This window comes from Psammomys obesus, unplaced genomic scaffold (genome assembly GCF_907164565.1).
Source record: "Psammomys obesus unplaced genomic scaffold, mPsaObe1.curated_primary_1811, whole genome shotgun sequence".
NCBI classification, from domain to species: Eukaryota; Metazoa; Chordata; class Mammalia; order Rodentia; family Muridae; genus Psammomys; species Psammomys obesus.
This window is the reverse complement of record NW_026596120.1, coordinates 8497239-8511507: the sequence shown is the minus strand read 5'-3', so window position 1 is coordinate 8511507 and position 14269 is coordinate 8497239. Positions and strand designations below refer to the sequence as shown.

At 45.1% G+C, this 14269-nt stretch overlaps 1 long non-coding RNA gene across 1 annotated transcript; it reads right to left on the bottom strand.

Moving 5' to 3' along the window:
* Positions 1 to 10620: 10620 nt before the first annotated feature.
* Positions 10621 to 13636, bottom strand: LOC129692966 (uncharacterized). Its single transcript, XR_008722808.1, has 2 exons — positions 11878 to 13636; positions 10621 to 11417 (listed from the first exon to the last, which is right to left on the bottom strand). It is a non-coding gene; the product is annotated as an uncharacterized LOC129692966 (long non-coding RNA).
* Between the last annotated feature and the right edge of the window lie 633 nt (positions 13637 to 14269).

Here is a 14269-nt window from a genome sequence, read left to right as displayed (position 1 = left end):
CTCGGTTTCCTTTATCCCCACTATGGAATAAATAAACACTAATCTCTCACAGGATTGATAAGATCAGAGAGGATGTGCATTAGTCAGGGTCCTCTGCAACAGTGGTTCTCAACCTTCCTGGTGATGGACCCTTTAATACAGCTCCTCATGTTGTGGTGACCCTCAAACACAAAACTATCACATTGTTGCTTCATAACTGTAATTTGCTACTGCTACGAACCATAATTTTAATATCTGACATATAGGATATCTGATATGAGGCCCCCGTGAGGGCTTCCACACACAGATTGAGAACTACTGCTCTAGAGGAATAGAACCACAGCGATGAATATGTAGCTATGTATGTATATATACACACATTTGCACACGCAAACACATACACACATACATGATTGCACGCATGTACACACATTAAAATAGCAACAGCATTGCTCCTGAGAGGCTGAGAATCAGATAGTTGCTTCATCCTTTAGGCTGGGAGCCTCAGCGGTCAGGTAGTCCCACAGGAGCTGTTTCTCACTGGAGAGAATGACAAGCCAGTGGTTTCTCAGTCCACAAGGCTGAGTACCTCAGAAGTTCCAAACCCGCATGGACGACCTAGAAAGTTCTTTGAGAGCCACTGTTCCTCAGTCCACGATAGACATGCTGGTTCTGATAGAATCGGCGTTGTCAGCAATGGAGCAAAATCAGCAAGAGGGGAAGCCAAGAGAGCGAAAGTGGAGAGAGCATCCCTCTGCCACGCCCTTTTTATCTGGGTTGCTGCTGGATGGGTCCACAATCTGGCTGGGTCTTCCTGCATCAGTTAAGGCAATCAAGCTCTCCAAGTGAGTTTTATTTTATTTTATTTTAACTTGGCTGATTCTAATTTGTGGCAAGTTGACATTAAAGACAACGATAATAGGGTTATGTTCATAATTATGTGAATGTATCAGGATACGTGCGTGTGTCTTCAGGTAATGGCAGCTATCACCACTACAACAAATACCACATGTTGAAAATATGACTAAGGAAAAAATTCAGATACAGTCAGGATAATATCTCACAGAAGGATGACCATTTTTTAGGCGGCATCACCCCAGCACAACCTTGGAAATTTTCACCCACTCTTGTCCCCTCCGAGTCCCGAAGCAGCAACTCTCATCCAAGGATGACCATATTTAACACATAAACTGTCATGGGAAACATGGCTGGGTCTGCAGGTATGTTCGTGTAGGTGTGCGTGTGCATACACGCATTTGTAGCGCATTCTCATCTCCAAAATTAAAACAGTACCACGCAAGATGCAAGCGAGGGCCGTGCTTGTCTCCTAGTTCCTGGCAGGTTCGCGCCTTGCACAGACACAACCACTAGGCGGCGCCTTAATCCTTCTCTTCAGCAACTCGTTCGCCGGTGAACACCGGGCAGTTAGTTGTAAAGTCTTTTAAGTGATTCTTTCTGAACCCACTGCGGAGCCTGCAGATCGTTCCCTCAACTGATTCCAATGTATTATGATGTGCTGGGAAACCTGAGCATTCTTTCACCCTGTGGAGATTAATTACCTTGAAATATTCATCGGATTAAATGTAGTTAAACACGCACTGTTTAAAGCTCAGTGCTGCAAAATGCCATCCTCAAGATATATATTACAGGCTTTAAATAATTAACTTAGTGTGTGAGAGGGAGGCAGAGATGGGGAGAGGGAGAAAGAAAAGGAGGGTGAGGGAGGGGAAAAGGTAAGCGGGAGCGCATGCTCAGCTAGGAATGAGACCCAGAGCAGACAGTATCCAAGCTGAAGGCTCCGAGTAAACCAGAAAAATCCGGCCTCACCTGCTAACTGAACTGCAGAAGGCTCTAGGCATCCTCACTGGTAACAGGAGAAGGGAGGCACCTCAGAAATGTGACTCTTCAGTGACAAGTCTGAGAAACCCAGTAGGCCGGCCCCTTGGCTGCTCGCCTCTGTGCCGCTTTTTGAGAACATGAGGCTGAGCCCAAGCTCTGCGTCTCCCTCCCTTCCCTGTGCGCAGTTCCGTGGCCCAGCTGCGCCACGTGCACCCTGCTCAACCTTAGGTGCGATGCTTGAACTCAACGCCTCCGTCTCCTCCACGATAAAAGTACCTTCCCTTGTTTAGGGGTTCCTGGTGGGTTATCGCATGAATGGCGTCCCAGGAACAGCACCTGCCACACAGCCAGGGATGTTGGTAGCATTTCCAGTTCAGTTCATCCGCACACACGTGGTCTTCTCAGTTGGTCAACTGCCTCCTCCTGTTGACCTCAGGGCCACGCTTCATGAACTTCCAGAAGCTTCCCTCTAGACGGCCCTTTCCCAAATGGCACTTGGAGTGAATTTTCTCTTTTTCTCAGAACCTTGATTTGTGGCTGCCGTAGGCAATAGAGCTGAGAAACTAGTCTTTTCATTAATTCGGCTCTCCAGGGAGACAGAAGTCTTGTCTGCCTCATCCATTACCTAACCTGGGTACCTAGCAGGAGCCTGAATGCAGAAAGTGCTCCATAAGTCTCTGTGGCATGACCCGTTGGACCTTTGGGTACACAAAAGCTTGGTTTGGTTAAAAGAAATGCATCTTGGGGGCAGAGGGCGTGGGGAGGAGCATGTTAACGTATAGTGTATATTCCTATGAAAATTTAAAAACCGAAAAATTCTAAAAAGTGGTGCATCTTGACTGATGTTCAGCCATCTTGGCAGACTAGAGAGAAGAGATGCTGAAGGCAAGCAGCGCCTACCTATATCCCTCAGGCCTTCTGCGCCAACTTCGGCTTCAACTCTTTACTTTTTTGACTCACAGAAAAGTTAATGAATATTAATAAACAGATAATTAATATTAATTAACACCAACACAAATTAATATTCATGACCCCACAGCTTCCCTGAATGCTAATGTAATATCTACCACAGCCGTGGCTCGGTGGTCTGAATATCAATGTTATTGTTAAGGCTATTAATACATTTAACTACAGCACTGCCCTCATTTGAATTTCAACAGTTCTCCTTACGATGATGCTCTTGTGCTATTTCAGCGGCCATGACTCCCCGGGGCTCCTCCCTCTCTGAACCAATCTTCTCTTGGCTTTGGCACGTCTAAAGACCATCCGTCAATTTCACTGCTGAATAACTGTAAATTGGGGTTTATTGGGTGTTTGTTTACTATTTGATTGAGGTGCCGGATTGAATGGGAATGCTGTAACGGTGTCCCTGAATAGCTCTCGCTACCGGTGCTGGTTAAATTTGATCACTGTTAAGATTAAGGAGGTTTGTGAAGCTGCAATCTTTTCTTTTCCTTTCGATTACATTTTTTAGGTTTTTGTGAGAAGGCCTCACTATGTAGCCCAGGCTGGCTATGAACTAAAAATCCTCCTTCCTTGGCCCGCAGAATGTTGGGATTACAGTCTTGCTCCATCCTGTCTGGTTTACTGTTTTACCTTTTGCAAATGATAACTAACTGGAAGTGGATGCCTGAGAACACCCAGATATTCTGTTTCTCTCCAAACGTTTCCCACAGTTACTTGAACATTCACTGGCGTATTTTATGCGTGTAGTTATTCTGTGGTGTCGGATGGTGATTGAAACAGTATTTCTCATTTCATCTGTGTTTACTAGCTGAAATTCTTCTCTAAGTATGTGCTATTCTTTCTTCCCATTTATTTATATAATTAAAAAATTTTTTTTTATCAGAAAGGAAGTGTGGATATATGTTTTATTGTATGGGTTATAATGCAAGATGTAGTTAGTTTATTTCTCAGTTTCTTCCAGTTAAGGTTAAAGGGATTGCATTCTAGTTGGATTTTTTTTTTCTGTATGTGTCCTCATCCTGTTCGAGGGGCTTCCAAAAGACTATGCATGATAATCTCCTTTTGTAGGGAGAAGTCTCCAGGATATGGGCAGCTATGAGATACTGGCCAGGCTTAGAAGCTAGGTCTCCTCAGATCTTCTGAGTCTTAGCCATATATTCCATTCTTAGTTCATCACAATTCATGTAATTCCACACATCTTCTCATTTGCTTCCCAGAATTTGGGAGGCTGGGAGAGATTAGGAGACAATGAAACATTGATAAATAAGAGTATTGACAAGAAAATTGGCCTGTTCAGTTTATAAAAGTAATATAATAAAAACATAAGACAAAAGTGACCTAGGGAAAGATGGAGAGATAGCTCAGCAGTTAATGTCTATTGCTATAGAGGATCCAATTTCAGTTTTCAGCACTCAGGCAGCCAGGGGATTCTAATGCCCTCTTCTGGCCTTCATGAGAATTGCATGCCAGCGTACCAACCCTCACAAACATATTAACATAATTTTAAAAAAGTGGTAGGGGTGTTATAAGTTAAAAGAGGTTATAGAGATGGATCAGCAGTAGAATTCTTGCCTGGAATATACAAGGCACTGGTTTCAAACTCTAGTATGCTAAGAAAAACTTAAAACACAGAAACAAAGGCATCAAATGGGATGATAGCTGAAATAATGTGATAAACTTATTGACAAGAGTCCGGATTTTTTTCCTAAAAGCTATAAAATCATTTTGAGGTTTAAATTTTTTGAGGTTTAAATTTGAACTTAATATTATATACATGGGATTAGTTGACTTTGTGGTTTATTATTTTACAAATAATGCATTATATAAACTAAATTATCAATCATTATCAAATTGTTACCTTGTAATTTATTAAATTTCTCAGTTGTCATGCTGTTATCATCTTGTTAAAAAAATGCTTCTTTTTGAAAGATTAGTACTGAACTATTCAGTAGCAAAATGCTTTGATGTCTGAAATTTATTTTCAAATAATTTAGAAAGAATTGTAGTCTATACAGTTGAGCAAATGTGGCAGAGTATTAGTTAGTAGCTGTTCAGTCTAGGTGTGCTGTGTTTTTCTCTTTAGACATTTTCCGCACTTAAAATCTTAAAAAGCTCGAGGGAAATTTATGCCTACAATCCTGTCTTGTATTTTACACATTTCACCATCTCTCAAGGTAAGAGAAGCCACACCATATTACAAGCATCTAGTTTGGGCTCCGGAAGTACGGTGGGACGTGAAAAGCAGAGGCCTGGAAAGCTGGGCTCAAATCCTAACTCCTTTGTTATTTCATTCTTAGTGACCTTCTGGGCCTCAGATAACTAAGCTGTACCAGGAGACTAGAGAGATGTTAGTAATTGTGAGAATCACGGGATTGATTTGTACATGTTGCAGCAAATGCATATGTGGGACACATATACAGAAGACCGTAGAGCTGTCGGCAAAGGTCAGACTGTGAGCCCTGAGAGCATTTCAGTTCTTCTGGGGAGTTGCAGGATCTGCTTGGGGAAGTCGATCAGAGGATGGTTCAGGGCAGGCAGTCTATCCCCCTTGAGATAATTTTAGCAAATCCAAGTATACTGAGTAGTCTTGGCTAAAAGATACACTGTAATTAATATAAAAAAATAAAAATTTAATTAAAAAAAGAAAAGAAAATGGATATGTGCGCATCACATTGTAGTAAACCTTCCAGGGAACAGAAAAAAAAAAAAAGAATTAACTTGTTAAATGTGAACATTCAAAACACTCAACAACATTTTAACATTCTGTGTTACATTAAAACACACACACACACGCTAAGAATTCTCCTAAAAGAGAAAAGTTGACATTTGGATATCATGATGCAAAATGACCCTTATAGTATACCACTTAAAAATCAAATAGTTTATAGACATAAATGTTAAGATCCAACCACAAAACTACAAAGAAAACATAGGAGAAAGGTTAGCATTCTTTCACTGGGCTCAGCATCCTGAAGGATACAGAAGACATGAATTTGAAAGACTGGTGAAGCTGCACTTCATCAGAAGACAGTGTCTTCTAGAGAATCATTGGGCAAACGACCAGGCACTTTTAGACTTGTCACAAAAACCTTGTAAAACCTTGTCCGAGAGGGGAAAAAAAAAGGTGCATCTATAATAAATGAAAGAATAAGGAGGCAAGCAAGCAATGCGACTAAAAATATGGATAAACTATTTGAACGTGCCCCTCACTAAAGAAGAGGCAGATGGCAAACAAACGCACGGAAGGATGCTCTGCAGCGTTAGTTGAATGTTTTCAGCTAACACACATCCCTACATGACTGAAGTGACTACATGACTATAACAGTCCCATTTGTTGGCAAGAGCGCAGAGCAACCAGGACTTCACCTAGCATGGGTAGGCTCGCAAAATAGGAAGGCTGCTTCGTGTTGTGGAAAATGGTTAACATTTACTATTGATCTATATAATTGTTACGGTGGCTACAATTTAACCCGCTCTCAATCAATAAAAGACACAGGCACCTGTCAGATTTTAATAGGCCTTATTTCACGTGGAGCTGGGCAGATATTAACGCCCTAAACTACCTGGTTATCTCCCAGTCCCGCATCCCATGCCAGTTGCTCTGATCATTCCTAACTGGGCTACTTCCCACCGGAAATAATACAAATACTTGCATGTGTCTTCCGTCTGGGCTGCTTTTCACCAGCCATGCGGATCCTCAGAGCAGGCTCCTCCCCACCATGCGCGCCTCTCCACACTAACTCATGGCAGCCTCCCTTCCTTCTTTCCTCTCCTCTCATACCCCTCTCTTCCCGTGATCCTTCTGTCCTCCAAGCCCTGGAGCCTTGGCCACGCCTACCTCCCTTTGCCTTGCCCAGGTGTAGGCCTTTTATTTAGCCTATCAGCGATAACTCTGGAGGCAAGATTACACAGCATGGCTGGGGTTACGTGAAAGGCAGCAAGTGGACCTCAGGGAGCAAGAATAATTCACAATCAAATACAAAGCACCGGACCATGCTGTAGCAACTTTGGAGAACAGTTGGGCAGTTTCTTTTGGAAGTAAGGCACACGCTTCCCACAGGCACAAAGAGATTTCGTTTCTAAGTGTTTACTCATGAGAAGTGAAAACATAGCTTCCCGGGGAGACTTGTGTGTGAATGTTCGTAGCAGCTCTGTTCATAATAAGCTGAAAGCTTGGAGTGGTCTCAGTGCCCATCAGCTGGTAAGTAAATGAGCACACTCCGGTATGCTGGACGGATGCATAGCTGCACTTCAGTGGAACAGGGGGTGAGCAAGAGAAACATGAACGGTCCTCGGGAACATTGCAGCCAACGGAAGAAAGCCGACACCCCGGTCCACGTCTTATGGAATCACGGACATGCCAAAATCGAGCAACTTCAGTAGACATCTCCTGAGAGGATGGGGTGAGGGTGGGGAGGCTCTAGGAGGTGGCCTGGCTTGTAGAGATTTCACGGGGCAACAACTGTTTAGGAGGATTGTGTGGCCCTCTGGAGCTGGGGAGGCATCAGAAAAGGAGCTATGGACTTTGAGGCGACTCATCCTCCGGGGATGATGCAAAGGACTTGGGTTCAATTCTCAGCATCCACACGGCAGCTCACAACAGTCTGCAACTCCAGTTACAGGGGGTCTGTGCGCTTTCCTGGCCTCTCATCCCGAATCTGCTAGAAAAGAGCTGTGTGCTGTGGGGAAGGTCCTCTGTGCCTTGTATGAGAGTGAGAGGTTACACGCTGGGATAGTTTCTCACGCCCAGGGCAGAAGTGGCCATCAGCAAAGGCTAATTCTCTCCCCATTGGCTTCTCCTGCTTGACTCCTGTTGGTAGGTCTTTCCCCGGCTCCCAGTCTCAGTTTAGTGACTGATGTGTCTCCCAGCAGACTTCTTGCCAGCACTAACGTTCAGTGGATCTTACTTCTGCATGCTGAGGTACTCATGTCCTCTTGACCTTGTGCCTGTAATCAGCTGTAAGATTAAGACTGTGGCGAGCCCGTGAGACGGCTCGTCGGCTGATGGTCTTCATTCAATCCACAAGAGTCACATTCTGGAAGGGAAGAACAAACTCTTCAAAGTTGTCCTCTAATCTCCACACATGCACATCTGTGGCACATCTGTGGCACATGCACATCCACATACCTACACACACACACACACACACACACACACACACACACACGGGAGGCAGGTATATTATGTATATGGGTGTTTGGCCTGCAGACGAGGATGTGAGATACCCTGGAACTGGAGTTACAGAAGGTTGTGAGCCACCATGCTGCTGGCAACAGAATCCGGGTCCTCGGGATGAGCAGATAGTGCTCTTAACTACTGAGCCACCTCTCCTGACTATGTATGATTTTACCCCCTATTTTAAAAATGCTGCTTATATGTGTATCAGTGTTTGCCTGCGTGTATGTCTACACATCACATGCATGGGGCCCGCAGAGGCCAGGAAAGGGCACCAGATCCCCTGTAACTGGAGTTACAGGCTGTTGTGAGCTGCCCTGTGGATGCTGAGAATTGAACCCAAGTCCTTTGCAGAAACATCGAGTGCTCTCAACCACTGAGCCACCTCTCCAGCCCCGGTTTGTTTTAAAGAGTACGTGCCAGTGATTGAAATAGGAACCAGTTTCAGCAGGTTCATTCCAGGATTCTACCTGGGAATAAAGAAACAGAATCGACAAATCCCAGGTCCAAGGCCAGGAGCCTGGGCTGTGGTCAGCCTTGAATGGAAAGGTGGACGTGGCATGGAGCTCACCAGCAGAAGGATGAAGTCAGCATGGTCCAGAAAAGCATTGTTGGGCAATGTGGCATGTGTCTGGGCACTGGGCCTTTTCAGAGGGGCACCATTTCCCGGGGACGCCTGCTCCACTCTCTTACATACATCAGTCTTCAGTCATGAGCAATCACATGGATCTTTTCAATCTTCCTCAATTTCTGGTTTTCAAAAAAAAAAAAAAAAATGTCCCCTGACATTTATAAGCTTAGATTCTAAGACAACAGAAACGAAATCTAACTTCGACTGCCTCCTTGGGCTGCCTGATTCTGTAGAGAGGGGTGCAACTGTGTTCCTCAAGATAAGAGACATGTCTCATCCTGGACTCAGCTGCTGGTCCTACAGTTCACCTGACCTGAGCGGACAGAACCTGCCTTCTGGATTCTCTTCCATGTTCATTGTTCATCCACCCCAGGGAAATACTGTCTGGTTTCTATGATGCAAAGGCCGGCAACCAGTGCACATCGTGTGGAAGGATATGGCTAAGATGCAGGGCACAGTTGGCTACACAGCTCTCCTTGCTGTCCCTTGGCCTCCACTGGCTGGCAGCGTCTGCCAGAGGTGAGGAGATGACAGAGCACCAAGCTCAACCCTGCAGCCTCAGCCTCCAAGATTAGTCCTTCAAAACAGGGGCCTGGGCAGTGTCCACAGTGATAAGGCACTCATCTCTTCTGGCAAAGGGTGACTCATTTCAGCCACAGTCACCCTTTAGCTTAAAGCTGTAATATCCAGCACTTCCCAAATCATCTTGCTGGGTCCTCCTCCAGCTTGGAGCAGTATTTTTTTTTTTTTTTTTTTTTTTGTCTCTGATAAGCATATTCTGTAGGCCTTCTGTGTGCCTTGGTTTCTCCACCTCCATATTGTGGTTGACGAACCCACTTCAGAGGTTCCTTGTGAGAAGCGAATGACAGGAAAACTCCATCAATGACAGTTCTGGCTACAGGGTCCCCTGCATGGGAAAAGATCACATCTAGTCAGCTGCTTCAGACAGAGGTTTGTCTTACGAGACCAGCAGTTCTGAGAGTGTGGCCCCTTCAGGCTGAAGTCAGGCAAGCTCAGTTAGCTGCTTTAATACACTCTCTAGCTGATTCCGAGGCACTCTCAAATTTGAGAACAAAAGAATTTTTGTTTTCAGCTCAAAGAATTTGTACATTAATTGGTCTTATGTGTCAAACCTGAAGTGGAGTAATTTTCCCTAAATACATCTATCATCACGATTGTATCGTTTCAAAGCTGATGGGCTGAGGAAATTCTGAACATTATTTCTAATCCCTCTACCCTGCAGTGCCTTTTAAATTAGTGTCAGTTAGAATGCTTTGGGAAGTAGATGGCAGAGCAGGTTCACAGAAACTGGCTTAAGAGACAGGAAATGGTTATCGCTTCCTTTGCTGAGAACTACATGGAGGATGCAAAAGAGATGGGTCCATCAGGGTGTGGCTGCTCTGCGAAGTTTCTCTCTCCCACGTGCGCCTGTGTGCTAGCTAGCCTCAGGGTGGCATGACGGCTGCAGTAGTTCCACATGTCATACCCAGGCTTGGCAGAGCTGTGAGGCAGAAGCCTGCTTTCCTGACTTTGTCTTTAGCAACCTGAGAGCCGCTGATGAAGTCTGCCTGGGTTGAATCACACATCCACCGATATAAAATGTTTGTGTTGCCGTTCGAACCCCAAGTGCTCCAGAAGGTCCACTCTCCCGGAAATAGAACCATTGCATGCGATTATTTCCTAAGATGTTTTGGAAAAATTTCTGTGGTCTCATCGGTTATTTGTAAGTGACACGCCCACTTCCCAATCAGTAAAGACATGATTTACTTCTCCAGATCTTTTGGTGGATTCAATGGGATTTTCCGCCCCCATCCACACAAGCATACATGTTGAAGTTTTGCCTCCCCAGGACCTCGGAATATGACCTCTATTTGGAACTACCTTCAAGTAATTGTGTCCGATGAGGTGGTGTGAAAGCATGGTGAACGCCCTAACCCACTATGAGAGACAACCTCGTGAAAGAATGCCGACAGTGTGCTTTAGTTAGGGCTTCTATTGCTGTGACAAAACACAATGACCAAAAAGCAAGTTGAGGAGGATTGAGTTTATTTAGTTTACGCTTCCATATTGCTGTTCTTCGTCGAAGGAAGTCGTGACAGGAACTCAAATAGGTCAGAAGTCTGGAGGCAGGAACTAATGCAGAGGCCATGGAAGGGTGCTGCTGACTGGCTTGCTTCCCTATGGCCTGCTCAGCCTGTTTTCTTATAGAACATAGGATCACCAGCCCAGGGATTGGCACCACCTACAATGGGCTGGATCCTCCCCATCAATAAATAATTGAGAAAATACCTACAGCCAGATGTTACAGAGGCATCTTCTCCATTAAGATACCCTGCTTGCTTCTAGTTTGGGTGCCAAGCTGACGTAAGACTAGCCAGCACACACTGGTATAAGGAGACTGTGGAGATGAAGCAGATTTGGCCAAGGCAGCAGAAGCCAGGGAGCATCAAAGGCAGGGAGAATGACAGGGCACAGGTTTTCTTTCACAGCCTTTGAGGAAATGATCCCGCCAGCACATTTCTCTCGGCTTTCTCTCTTCCAGGACTGCGAGACAGGACATTTCTGCTATTTAATCTACTCACTTGGCGTTACCTTGTCACAGCCCTAGGAAATCAATAATGCAGATGTCAACTGAATGTGGGACAGCCCATTGACACCAGTACCGTATCTCACCCGTAACAGAATGGCGTTCTGAGATGTCTACTCCAGTGTGTGCCCAAGATGGGAGAGGCAGGACACACGAGCTGGAGGTTAGGGATCTGGGTTGGCACTGGAACTCTGAGCTGTGGGTTGAAAATGAGGTTGGACTATAAACTCCTGGGATACCTAATGAAAGAATAAAATAAATTAAAAAAAAACAATTAAAACCAATACACCCCAACCCCCAAGCCCAGGAGGAGTGTTGATCTGCAGACCAACGGTCACGTACTAACATTTGAACACATATTACATGCTCGACATCATACTTCTAATTGTTTTGCATTTCTTTGCACCAAGTTGGCTTTTTAACCTTACATCAAATATGCACTGTTTTAATTTTTTAAAAATTTCTTATGTGTGTACACATATGTGTGCTCACAGGTCCATTTGCCCCTGTGTGCATATATGAAGGCCAGAAATCCTCCACCACTCTCTGTCTGGAGTCTCTGGTCGAATCTAGCTGAAGCTTGACATTTCGGCTGTATTTGGCTGACCAAGCTTCCAGGATCTGCCTACATACCTCCCCCATCCACTTCTTCTCTCACGACCCCAGCCCTGGGATACCAGACACACAGACTGCACTCACTTTTGCCTACGTATTGGAGATCTGAACTCGGGTCCTCACGCTTGAACAGGAGTGCTCTTCCCCCTGAGCCCTCTCCCCAGCCTCCTATTTTTAAAAAAACAGTTTTATTAGTTCTTGGAGAATTTCATATAATGTACGCTGATCAAATACATCCTCCACTCCTCTGAGATACAACCCCAGCCATTTACTTATTTTTTTTAAATTTTTTTAAATTAAAAAAAAATCTGCCTTCTTGAAAAACAAAACAAAAAGTTTATATCTGTGTCTACCCCATTCTAGCCAGGCTTTGGCGGTACCTAGAGCCCTCAAGGATGAAGAAAGACCAGAGGTGTGAGGCTGAGCCATTCTTCCTGCATAATGACTACAGTGCACCTTGCCTGGCCTTCAGCCGATGCTACAGCCTCAAGAGCTCGGGATGTTTACACACGGTGGCTTTAGCATACTTGACCATGGTCAGCTGTATAGGGAGCCAGGAGGACGGTAGTACCGTGGCAGCTGGATTGTTTTGAAAAGCAGAAAAAAAGCTGTGCAAGAGAAAGGACCCAGCACCTTCCCGGCTGGACATGCAGTGGTAATTGTCTCTCCTCCCTGCCTCAGTGCCCCGTCCATAAAGTGAAGTTAATGGAACGTCATCCATTACAGGGCCACAGTAGGGCTCCGATAAAATAATGCATGTGAAAGATACTTGATGAATGTCAACGTCTTTCCATTAAGCTCTTAAAATTAGCCTAGCATTTTATTGATGTCCAGGCTGTGGGTCGAGGACAAAATTATTTGGAGATGTGGCAGGTTGACGGCCCTCTGCCCACACACCTAGCCTCCAACAGGCCTCATGATCTCACAGCCTGTGGGAGGCTTACAATTCAATTATTTGTTCCCAGAACTTGACTTCCCTGTGCATTATCTTATTCGATATGTGAGAAACAAGAAGATTCTGCTCTAATTTCTATGAATAGAACATGATTAGACAGTTGCCAGGAAGGCAGAACAAAGGAAGTGTTTTGTACTCAAAAAGGCTCGCAATCAGCGCCATGGGGTCAGAACAGCATCTATCATCTGAGATGGAAATATGGCTTCCATTCCCCCTCAGAGTGTCAGGCTCTTGGCTCCAGCCTTTCATCTCTGGGTTTCAGCTCAGCTCAGCAGCAGAATTAGCCATCTGCCCTGGGCTGAAACACAAGTTGAGTACATTCATTGATGTCCAGTTTATTGGAGCAGCAATTTAGATTTTAAACAGTAATTAAGATGAGCGAACCAGTTTCCTGTGCTCCTTTTGGAGGAACAACTTGTTCTGGGGTTGGGTAGAAATGGTTTCTCTGGACTGCATTTAATGCAGAAGGCCAGCAATGCGGCACTGCTCCCTCACTGCTCCCCAAGCTCGGCAACGCAGGTCTTCCCCAGCACCGGTGTTTTGGAAAGAATATTAGAGGCAGGAGTTAGGGCTGGTGACACGGCTCTACCGGTAGAGACATCTGCTGCCAAACCCAAGGACCCACGTTCAGTTCCTGGACCCCACATGGTAGCAGGAGAGAACTCCAGAAAGTTGTCTTCTGAACTTCACACATGCTCCAAGGCACCTCTTCATGAGTGCGCTGCCACACCTGCACCCACAAATAAATAAATGTTTAGTGGAATTAGTACACTGACACAGGGAACTCAGCTCAAGTGCCGTGCATGTGGCCACAGGGTCCAGGATTAAATCTCTTCACAGTCCAGGCCACTCTCCCTTAAACAGCAACATTTGTGTTTTCTGTGAGGTATAATGTCGAAAAAAAAAAAAAAAAAAAAGCAGAAGGATACATATTCTGGCCACAGGTTTTAGAATCTAAAAATATAAAGAGAGCAGTGTCAAACTTTCCCAGATAGGACTCCCCTGACCAGATGGATCTGCTGTCGGGGTCAGTGTGTGTGTGTGTGTGTGTGTGTGTGTGTGTGTGTGTGTGTGCGTGTGTGCGTGTGTGCAGGCTTTCTAATATCTTGATCCTCACCAGCATCTGTGAGACCAAAACAGAAACCAGAACAATACACCTCGAAAGTTAATGGGAGACCAAAACAGGAAGAATATACCTCGAAGAGTTCTGTTTGCAGTTATGACAGCTAATAATACGTTCCTGTTTGTCCTAGGTTTGATTGACCTATCTCCACCTGAAGTGCTTGATCACACGTGGGTGGGAGGTGCTCGGGCAGGAAATAGGTCAGAATATACGCCCATCCTTGACTGGGCCTGATGGGGGCTATGACAGCCCTGTGGGTTTGCCTTTTTAAGCCTCTGTGAAAACGTGACCCGTGGCCATATCCTGGGAACCCAGGAGTAGTCCTGGCCAGAGTCCATCATCCTGGCCAATATTTAATGAAAGCTGGCTTCAAAGTAGGCTCAAAATTGTGGAACTGG